Here is an 11858-nt window from a genome sequence, read left to right as displayed (position 1 = left end):
AACCATAATGGAGCCCAATAGACATTTGTTAAGTGAGTTTTGCCACATTTTACAACCTTTCTGGCTACAGTTAAGTGAATCACTGAAGTTGTTAAGCTGGTAACATGGTTTTAAGTGAATCTGGCTGCCCCATTGCCTTTGCTTATCAGGAGATTGTAAAAGGTGATCACACGACCTCAGAACACTGCAACAGTCATACATGAGTCAGTTGCCAATTGTCTGAATGTTGATCACATGGGGACGCTGCAATGTTCATAAGTGTGAAAAACAATCATAACTCACTTTTTTCAGTGCCATTGTAACTTCAAGTAATCACTAAACAAACTGTTGTAAGACAAGGACTACTTGTTGTAGAAATGTTGTATTATTCTTCTAAACATATTTTTATCTATGGGGATAAATCTTAAGAAAGCATTCCAGCACTTTTTTTTTCTTTATGTTTCTGTGTACAAATAGAATCAGTTTCCACTTTTCTAATGGCTGCAGTGTAACATTTTCCCATTTCATGCTTTAAAAGAATGACAGGCAGGATTTCACAAATATTTTATATAATTCAGTTGGACCGATCACAAAAATTCAACTGAAGGAGGTTGGCATTTGTTAGAATCCTCAGTAGAAACAGGAAATGCCAAGATTACAGTTGGGACAGTTTTTCTTAGAAAAGTAAATGATTTTAATTTATGTTCTGAAGAAGAGAGACGAATAGAAAGTGATGGATATGGCTGTTTGAAAAAATACCACCATCCTTTGAAACAAATTCAAGTTTTAATTTTTTCTGCACAGATTTTCTGTGTTGACATATACTGTAATCTCTACAACATACACAATGTAAATTATGTGAAAATACCAAATTAGTCATACACATAAATAAATACATTTGCTTCAGAAATACCAAAGTTTTTTTTAAAAAAATTGGCATCATAAAACCACATTTTCTCAGTTTTATCTAAAATTCTATAATGTTTGAAACAAATGAAAGAATGCCTGACTGCTTAAACAGGACAAGACAGTCTTGTGCAAATTGATATAACACATTCTAAGCTTTATGCAAAAATACAACTGCTTAAATATTTGTTCTTACTCCTAATTGTTCTTAGACCCCCATATCCCTCCCTCCTTAACTCAAACACTATTTAAAACAATTTGAGACAGGAACGTGGTCAAAGTCTACTAGAATGTTCATTGGTTTGTTTTAAGAAAGGCACAGTGATGAATTAGAATGTGTTAGCCATGAGAGAAAAGCATTGCTAGCAAATTTTGTTCACTTGCACTCCAGGTTCTGCTTTGTACAACTGAGAAGCCAGCTGACTATATATGTGTGTGTGTGTGTGCACATACATATTTTTGAGAAGACAGTTGAATCTAAATATTCTGCCTTCAATGCTACACATTTGTCTGCAGCCTACTAGCAATACATTTTCTATATTTCACCAACCATTTAAGTTTGTGATGGGATGTGGACCTTCAGAGTAACTGAATATCAGCATTTTGGCCTGGCAGCTTTTGCCTCAGTCATAATTAGGATTTATAATCTACCTGTTCATTGCTTGCCATTTTTCAATCCAAAGAACAAAAGCTAACTATAATGGTGTAACTTCTTGAGAGTTGTATAGAGGTGTGTGTATGTTGATGTTCTCTACTGATGTCATCTGATATGAGGCACCCAAAAAATTATGCTCTAAATCTCACTGAATTTTGAAGGGGTGATGTGAGCACTGAGAGAGGAGGAGAGTGTAGCTATAACTTTTCCCAGGAACCCCCGAATTTTGAAAATGTTTGAGAAAATGTGGAAATGCTCTTGCCGGTTTTCTCAAAATGTCTTCTAAGAGAATTATAGGCCAACAACTTAATGGGAAGCCTGGAATGAGAAATCAAGGGCCCAGGCATGTTGGCTGGCCTTGGTTAATATCCCAAATGTCCTTGTTACAGACTCTTTCCTCTGAAAGGGAACAGCCAGAATTTTTAGATGGCTGGTGAACTTGGCAGTATTCACCCCTGCCATGGGAGATTTGGAAGTTGTAAGATGTTGCTGGGTGTAAAACAGATGAGACTTTTATTCATTTTAATACTGGGAGTTACAAACCAGAGCATGCAGAGGACATCTGTTGTGTCAAAGTCTGGCTTAGAGCTTCAGTGCCAACAAAAAGAAATCTTTCCAAGGTCTTTTGCCCTGATAATATTTTCTCAAATCTATAATTAGTCCTTGAAAAAGAAATATTTTTAAATTGGCACTTCATTTGTGAAGTTTACATTTGAAAGATTTTCCATGGACAACCTTCCAACCAGCCTAAATTATAAAACTAAATGCAACCAAGGCAGAATTTGGGGTGTTTGGGATTAGAGTCAAAAGTATATGCCAGTAAAGCTATAGAGCTAATGAAAGGGACAGCTCATTCTTCTTGTTCTGTTTTCCTATTCTAAATTCTCCTGAGTTAGGTTTAAGCTAGCCTGAAAAAAAAAACACAAAAGAGAAAAGGCAGCTGGCTTATTCAGTGCTTGTGGCACATTTGTCAATGCTCCAGAATCAGAGGGTAGGACGTGGTTGTTAAATGCCTTCCAAAGCACATCATGCAGTTAAAAAATATGTACACTTATTTCTCTGTCTCACTGATCCAATTGCAAGTATTCTACTTCTCAAGCCACAAAACAATCCTCATTCTTTAGGCCCAATCAAACAAGACATCCAAATCACGCTTTCTTTGATATGGTCTTCATTATATTCTCACAAGGGGCTTAGAAACTTGTACAGCCCAAATCTGGGAATGACGGACACACTTCAATGGCCCAGAGTTAACATCAACAGAGGAGGAAAAAGAAAAGAACAGCAGTTCCATCTAAAAGAAGCAAAGATATCAGTTTCTCTTGCATGCCTTCTCAGAAGTGAGTTTTGCTGTATTAAATGTGGCTCATTTTCCCATTATGATACTTAATAAATATTATATAGACCAGGAGTACAAAACTGACAATCACTAGATGATAAAAAAGAGAAAATTCTACCTCTTTGTTGCTGCCTTGCCATCACCTGAATATTTTTATAGACCAGTCATGGTAGCCCAGGATAAAACTGGGACTTTTGTCCAGAAAATTAAACAAAAACGTGCCACATTAACAGAATAGGAATAACTTCTTCTCATCCCTCTTTTTTCCAGCTAAAAATTATTTAAGGAAGCCTTTGCCTTCCCGATAAGCTGACTAGATAACTGGTGTTTGTTTGTTTGTTTTTTGTTTTTTTTGCACAGGGCAATCAAAGACATGTCTCTTTTGATGTGAGACCAACAAATCATTCTTTGAAAAAAGGGTAGGATGACAGCCTTCTTAAATTAAGCCCCATAAACAGAATCAGGCAGCATCTGCTGAATTTGCAGTTTTGAAGCACCTTCGGAAAAAAGAGAAAAAACGTACTTCATGTGCTTTTTCCTTGGTTTAGAAAACATTAGTACAACAGCCCAGGGAAACTACATTTTTAATTTGTTCTTCCTGTATGTATCATGTATAAAAAAGAAAGTTGGGATCTTTCATAAGTTTCCCCTATACTGTTCTTCGCCAATGTGCAAGACAATGATTTATTCCTTAGAACTCAGGCACAAAGAGAATGAAAAGACAGAATGGAAATCTAACACTCTGAAGCAGGGGTATCAAACTCGTATCACGTTTTGTCAGGTGACATATCGAGACTTTTTTCCCCCTTCGCTAAACCGGGGGTAGGGGCGGCCAGCGAGTGACGCATCCAGCCCATGAGTTTGACACCCCTGCTCTAAAGGAAGTGCCGTTCTTCATTGATAACTAGATATACAAGCTCATGGGGATGGAAGGAGGGGAATAAAAACATAAAAACCAACCGGAATTGAAAGAAAACAGGAAGTCCTTCAAAGCAAGTTCATTGATTTCTGCTGCAAATTTTGAGGGCAGAATCTTGCTTCATAATGGCACTTTGAAAATTCTGTAGGAATTTTTAATACCCAGTTTATGTTATACCTGAAAATCTCCCTCATTGATCTGCTGCTACTATATCTTGATCATTTCATGGATTTATTAACAGCATGGGCATCATCTGATCCTAGTCCTAATTTTAAAAATCCCTATTCCAATTGGCCATGTAAGTGGGACATCATGATATTCATGAATCTCATGACAATTTTGTCCTCTTCTAGCAGCTTTCTAGCAAGAGTAAAAGAAATATATTGGGAGAAGGAGTGATAAGAAACAAAGGATGGCAGAATAAAGGAGTAACTGCTTTAACCTACTCTTCACTAGAGGCAGACTTTAATGATTACTCTCAAGGAAATGTTACCAAGTCTAGCGATCGGTGCTATAGGCTCCATTTGAAGGTCATGACCTCCCAAAATTTCATACTTAAAAGATGGCAATAACAAATTGCTATTCAATACTTCTTTTTATGTTTTATCAGTTGAAGCTCCCATATGCTAAGGAATCCACTTAATAAAACAAGCATCTCAAAAACTATGTAACAAGTAGGGCTTGTTAAATAAATCAAGGCAGCGAACATACAACTATTCTTTCCTCCTCCTATTTTCCCCACCCTGTCAGGTGAATTGGGCTGAGAAACAGTGACTGGCCCAAAGTCAGTCAGCTGGTTTTTTTATGCCTAAGGCAAGACTAGAACTCATTCTCCTGGTTTCTAGCAGGTGCCTTAACCACTTAAATCCAAAATATAGATATTTGAGCTATGCAACCAGATTTGAAGGGCAAACATGATTTGGTGCATTTGTACCACCTCAATATGTCTTTTCCAGATTTGTGCACCTGTTATGAGAGACAGTTGCATGACCCCAGAAAATGATGCAACTGCTTTAAAGTGTTTCCATCAGGTACTATAGTATCTGCAAGCTACTTGGGCACTGAATCATACTTTGCCCGTCAGAACTAAACACATGCAAAGTATCAGGAGATATTTACAATGATAGTTGTTCATGCACTAGTAACGGGTTTCAAAGCAAACAGTGCTTGAATTTTCCTTTTTTTTTTTTTGGCAAATCAATGAAAGTCTAAACAGAAAAGCAGACACAATGCCAAACAAGGACATTACTAGGAAGGTTCATGTTACTTTTGAAATACACTATAATTCAGGGATAGAATTCTGTCGTCCTCTATATAATGTTAGATTCAAAACCAAATCAGCCCCACTCAAAATGGCCAGATATTATGTTATTTTACCTTAAGCCATTTTATTCCTAACATGGCGTCAAGATTGATGTACTGCAATTCTCCAAGTGCCTTTAACCCAACTATCTGAATAACAGAGTCTCTATCCCAAAATCGGGAAAGCAGTAGGCTAGAGAAAAACCTTGTGTTGGAGTATACGAAGTTTGATTTTGGCTCAGTTAAAATTTAGGGATTTATTCGGGAGGACTGGATCTAAGTGAATAGTAGAAGGGCAAATATCCCTCCAGCGAAGAACTGCATTAACATTTTTAGAAGCAAAATGTTGTGGAACTAGGAAAATTGTTCTGGGTGAATTTATAACAGCCAAGATGAACCTCACCCAAATATGTTGAACTGCAATTTTCAAAATGCCTTTAACCCAACTATCTGCGAATATCTTTATCCCAAAATCAGGAAAGCAGTGGAATAGAGAAAAACCTTGTGTCGGAGAGATATACACAGGCACATAGTTTGTATTGTTAGCTTGATAGGATAATGTATGTGTTAAAAATAAAAAGGTTAACCAATTAATGATTAACCAATTAAAGTAGTTGCAATGGGTTTTAATTCCAATTAAAGGATAGTATCTATATGTACACCTACAAATGTAAATGCCAGCTCTCGTCTAATGAGGATTGTGGAAAGTGAAACCCAAGAAAAACGGAAGAAATTAAAATAAGAGAGGGGGGAGGGAGGAATAAACTTGAATTCCATAGGACTGCCATATTTTGCCCAAGAGAATGGATTTTTCCACATTTCCAACATGAGGAATACGATCAGTTATCACAATTTTTCTTATTAACTAAGTAAAACAAAACAAGAAGCAAAAACAAAAAAATGGAAAAGGATACATATACATGCATACAGGTATATACTGTATATATACATAAGCTTTACACTAAGGCCAAGCCTGAAATGAAATGTTAAAAAAGAGACTTTTTAAAAAGTTTTTTTTTTAAAGAAAAACAAACAAAAATAATAAAGAGAAATGTTATAAGAAAAACAACATCGATGGTATCAATTATCTTTAGCTTCCAAATATGCCTGCTTTGAGCAGGAGTATTCACCTCACATCAGGGGTGTGTTACTTGAATGGCAACTTCCCCTGGCATGCCAGGTCCTGCAGCACTGGAGTCAATTAATAGCACTAAACCATGGTATCATTTGGGTTTTAAGTGATGTTTAAACCAAATCTCTGGCTTCTGTTGAGGTCTAAACCATGTTGCACTAGAGAGGCTTACCTCTTAAAAAATAAGCAGAGAACTGTATTGGGAATGTCTCTTTTGGTAAGTACCAATCTGAATTTTGACTTTTTTCTTTGGAAACAGTATCTGGGACAAGAAATTCTACCTTGTTCTCTGGGACAGATCTTCCTGACAAAGCAGAACTAGAGTATCAATGCAGTTGTAGGAATATTTTCTCGGAACTAAGAGAATACTAAGAGTATCCTTTAGGTTTTTCTCTCTGGTTAGAATGGCAGTGTCAGGATTCAAGAAAAAGGTATGAACAAGTTGCAGCATAAACTTTATCAAACAATAATTCTTAGAACACTATCAGAAAGGGGAAATGAAATATAATTTCTCATGTGTTTTACAAGCTGCTTTTAATTTATTTGCTTTTCATTTTCATTCTGATGGTGCCGCAGCACTACACCTTCTTAATCTTTCATATCCTGACATTTACACAAACACCTTGGTATTTCTGCAGCTGGAATATTACATGTCTACAAAGAGAGCTAAGCAAAGATAACAAATTATTCTGACTCAAAAACGTATAGAGCATATCTGGCTAACCTTCTTGATGTGCTTTATTCCAGTTCTACATAATATATGGAACTTTGGCAGAGTTTGAACAGTGTGGAGAAGAAGTGAAATTATACTGTAGGCTTTATTCATTGCACTCTGCTTCTTGCTGTGACTAAACATAATTCCTTAACAAAAGTGCTTCTAACATTGTGGAGCGAACATCCATTTCATTTCTCATTTTTCAGTAATAGGCAAAAAATGAAACACTACACAAACTCCTTTAATTCCTAAAATTAGTACCAAGGAAGATAAAAAATTACAAAATCACGTGGAAATATTTACAAATCCATATAGGTACGTTCTGAGCATCCAAAAATACTTGTGTCTTCTTGCTTAACTCTTTTACAGCTCTTTTCACTGTTCACATTAAAGACATTTTTCAAAATATTACTGATGTCCTACAGTATTTTTCAATAAACTTCCAAAAGCTCAGATCAAATTGGATGAGTGCTACTATTTGGTTGCTGACCTTGACTTAGGAGTTTCTCAAAGACTTTTAATGGGGATGAAAATGTAGCTTTTTCATGAAGTGAAGCAAAATATTGGGAAAGTAATCAACATTGTTATTTGCTACCTAAGAAGGTACTACACTTCAACTAGAAACTATTAATACAATATGGACATTATTGTATTGTGACTATTCAGTTGTTTTCATTTCAGAATTTTTATAAAAAATATACATAATTTTAGACACGACAACTTCTAGTACAGTAGACCCTCTGGTCATGAATGCTTCTGACCACGACCAAATCGGGTTCTGACCAAAAAATTCACAAAATTTTTGAACCTGGTCACAACACATACTCGGGTGGCGATCAAACACGACCCCTGACTCAGAAATTCCTGAAGACAAAACATTAGAAGATGAAGAAATCACCAGTTATGAAACGAATTATGATCGTGACCAGAGATTCGACTGTACATTGTAGCAGATGGAACCATCTTAATTGTGGTGGAATCTGGCGCTGAGATACAAGAGGAAGAAGTAAAGAGAAGCAACAACCCTGAATCTTTGCTATGTGGAAAGTTACACAGGAGGGATCCTTCCCAATTTCTTCTCAGCATTTATCAGATAGTTATGCAGAGTCTGCTTTGGTCCGACAGGATTTTGTCTATGTGAGAACATGCAATAAAAAACTGCTTGGAATTGTTACACGTATTGTTCTCAGTTTCCCAACCCTCATGGAAAGCTTCATCAATAGGAGAAGGGCTCATTAATAGGGCTCATGGGTGGGACAATCAGAATCCATATACTCATAAAGCCCATAAAGCTTTATTAATGGGAGGCTTTTCATAATAGAGAATGATTTCTACAAATGTCTATCTAGTAATTCTCTTAAGTATATAGCAATCAAAATTATCTACCCTAGTTGTCTTGGTCTTATAAAGAGTGATCATCCAGCTAATGCACTTTAAGATAAGAAAAAAGAATCTGTTCTGAAAGCTCTAGAAATGTTTTTATAAAAACATTAAGTAAGCTTGCCTGGCTCAGATTCAGGGTCCTTATAATCCAAAATCTCATTTTGCAAAATGATTAAGATTCAATAAAGGAGAATATTAAATATATTAAATATTCTCCTTTATCGATTAAGAATATTAAGATCCAGTTTCAAAGTTCACAAGTGGGTCATAGATTGATATTCTAGCAAGCCATTAGTCATCTGATGAATTGCATACCATTAACATTTAGTCAATGTTTTAAAATCACATTAATCAATGTTCTGCACTACAATCTATGAGAGTAAAATTTGTTACATATAACTCAGAATGTTGCTTAAAGAAATATTTGCTGTGCTGAATTAAAGACTAATCAATGAAGTGGCCTGACCTTAACTGCCAGGAGGTAGTGGGGTTGGTGGTGAGAACATTAAATTCCATCCACTTTTTATACTATGCATGCTTTTATTCCTAGTTGCCCTAAAGAGGTGGCCCATGGAATCTGAATGTTTTATTAGAATGAGCAAACAACCTTCACAAAGTCACAACATAAGCTCCATCCATTCCATACATGCATATACAAAACATGTAAAAAAAATTTGGCAGTTTGTATCCTCAATTAAGATGCTCATTTCATCTTTTGTCCTCCTCTCCCTTTAGATCCCTATGCTGCTATGCCCTCTTGCTTGTCTTGCCCCCCCAAACATCATCATCACTGCTTTAAGACTGTCTAATGATTGACACGATAGAGTATATAGAGAGTTGGAAAAGTATAGAAAACAGTTTTCCATTCCCGATGTGAGTTTTCTTATCATTTGGGGAGGAAATGCATTTCTTTAAGATTAATCCAAAGTGTTTCAAGATACAAAATCAGAAAATAAAGATTGCTGAGCTTGCTTCTGACATTTTTTAGCCAAAGCAGTTACAACAGTAAGTAGGCTGCTCTACACATATATGTATCTGTGTACTGAGAAAATTATTTCTACTATTGTTTAACTCACCTCTATGTTCATACCTTGAAATAAAAACCCATAAAGGACAAAAAATATGATCAATTTTCCAACCCTACCCCAATACAACTTTCCAACTCTCTGAAAACCATCAAACCTGCTCCCCAAATAATGTCACCATTACAATGCTTCTTCAGGGTAAAAAAACCACTGAAAAGAAAATATGTAACTCACAATCACAAGATTGCATCTCCCTCCCCCATCTAGATCACTGCAGATAGACTGGCTCAGGGAAAGGGTACCCATTACCAATAATGGGTAGATAGGAACATTGAGGCTATCTTCTTTCCAAAAGTGTCCAATCAAAGCAAAAAAAAAAAAAAGCAATATTTTGAAATCTTATCCATTAAAAGTTCCTTATCTCAATTTGCAAGGATTCACCAAGAGAAAAATGTAACAGCATAAAATTAAAAGTCCAGATAGAGACAAGCATTCCTCCTTGTGAACCCTTTTCAATCTTGGATGAATGTAAGCCAAACAATTGCATTTTATTTTCTTATCATGTAACAAATTAGATCTAGGCTTCATCAGATTTAAAATTGAGCCATTAAGATAAAAATGACTAAATCTTAGCTAAAGGAAGTCTGTTTGATTTCAAGGAGCTTAAATGTTACATAGCCCAAATATATGCTAATATACTCATACTGACAATACTATTTTTTATAACTAAGTCAAAAAAATTGAGGCCACAGCTTTAAATACACTTCCGAAGGAGCCATTCTAACGCAGTACTCAGAGCAAATGATATTAACTGCAAGGGGTCTTATCCTCAAATAAGTTGTCCAAATGGCAGCCTTAGTTTAAATAAATCTAATTTTGAGAACATGTATTAATATACCTAAGGAAAAGATTGCTGCAAAATCTGGGAATGGATCTTCATGTATTCCATATTCTATAACTACTCACCTCTCTGACTTACATGTCTTTTCATCACAAAGTGTGTTATTATACAAAAATTGTGGTGCTGATAGATGTCTTAGCTTTCTTTTAGGTTTTTCTCCAACTGAGTGATCACTTCATCTTTGCCATCAATGTTCTTTGACTTGGGAGAATGGCAATTTCAAAGCATACCAAACAGATTGCATTTTTGCATAGAGTTGTTCACATACTACAAGGGGACTGTTAATTATCTAAAAAAAAAGGAGATTCACAGACAAACCACCTGCATTTCTATGCGCATATAAGCATCAGCAAAATCGTAATCAGCACTGGATGCACCGGCACATTGTCCTTAGTAAGCCACAGAAAGGCAACCCTGCTAAAATTACCCCAACAGCCCTTGAAGAATCCAGTGAAGATGTAGCCAAAAAAGTATGCCGCCCCCCCCGCCCCCCCTAAAATCTGGTACTGCTGAGTCTTGGTATATACTATTCTATGTATACCAGTCATATTCAATATCATATTGTGGGAAACTACCACAAAACTAATGCTAAATGTTCAGATCCCCTTAAAAGCTGAGTCTGATTTCAAATTTTTAGTACATTTACTGTTTAAAAAAAATCCATGAAAATGAGATAAGCCAGAGCTTGCTTTCTGAAATATAATGATTTGTTAGTAAAAAGGCACAAACACGCATACATAGTTATATCCAGAAAAAGTCTTCTATAGATAGAAGCATCTCCTTCTATTAGCAGGAATAGTTTGATGCAGCAGAGATTTTCTTCTGGCTGAAGAGATGAAGAGACAAGCTTATCTTTACTGATTCTATCTCTCCAGGTGATTCCCTCAGGCCCACCATATCCAAAATTTAATGGAGCCTCTGCAATAGTGAAGGCCGTATAATTGGGGGCTGTAGAAATTGCTATCTATGTAATATTATTTTTTGCTAACCGATATCATTTTGAATAGGGGTACCCTGGTGGGCTGTTCCTTTGTTTTGGGACAAGGCACCAATAAAATAAAAGCTCTGATTCCACCCATCTGTTTAAAATCAAGAATGCATTGCAATTAATTTCTCTTTTTGGAAGCTTTCTCTACATGCAACTTTCAGTATGGGTAGTCCTCGATTTACAACCATAATCGGGATAAGGAATTTCCATTGCTTACTAAGCTGATGCCCAATTTTATGATCTTTCTTGCTGTAGCTGCTAAGCAAATCACAATTGTTCAGTGAATCATGTGGCTGTTAAGCCAATCCAGGTTTCCCCCATTGATTTTGCTTATCAGAAGCCAACTGGGAAGGTCGAAAATGGCAATCACATGACTCGGGGGCAATGCAACTGTCATAAATATAGTTGCAAAGCACCCAAATTTTTTTATCATGTCACTCTGGAGATGCTGCAGTGTCATAAGTGCAAGGACTGGTCATAAGTCTTCTTATCTTCGAATGGTCACTAAACGAATGTCTGTAAGTCAAGGACTACCTCTATTGGGGCAGAGAAAGAACAAATATCTTTCGCTATTAGTTCCAGTTATCTTCTAAACAATTTCTTAAAAGAGGCAG

The sequence above is a fragment of the Notechis scutatus genome, chromosome 1 (genome assembly GCF_049901735.1).
Source record: "Notechis scutatus isolate UNSWTSFEM ecotype Mainland chromosome 1, rNotScu1.2, whole genome shotgun sequence".
Classification (NCBI taxonomy): Eukaryota; Metazoa; Chordata; class Lepidosauria; order Squamata; family Elapidae; genus Notechis; species Notechis scutatus.
This window is presented reverse-complemented; position numbering follows the sequence as displayed.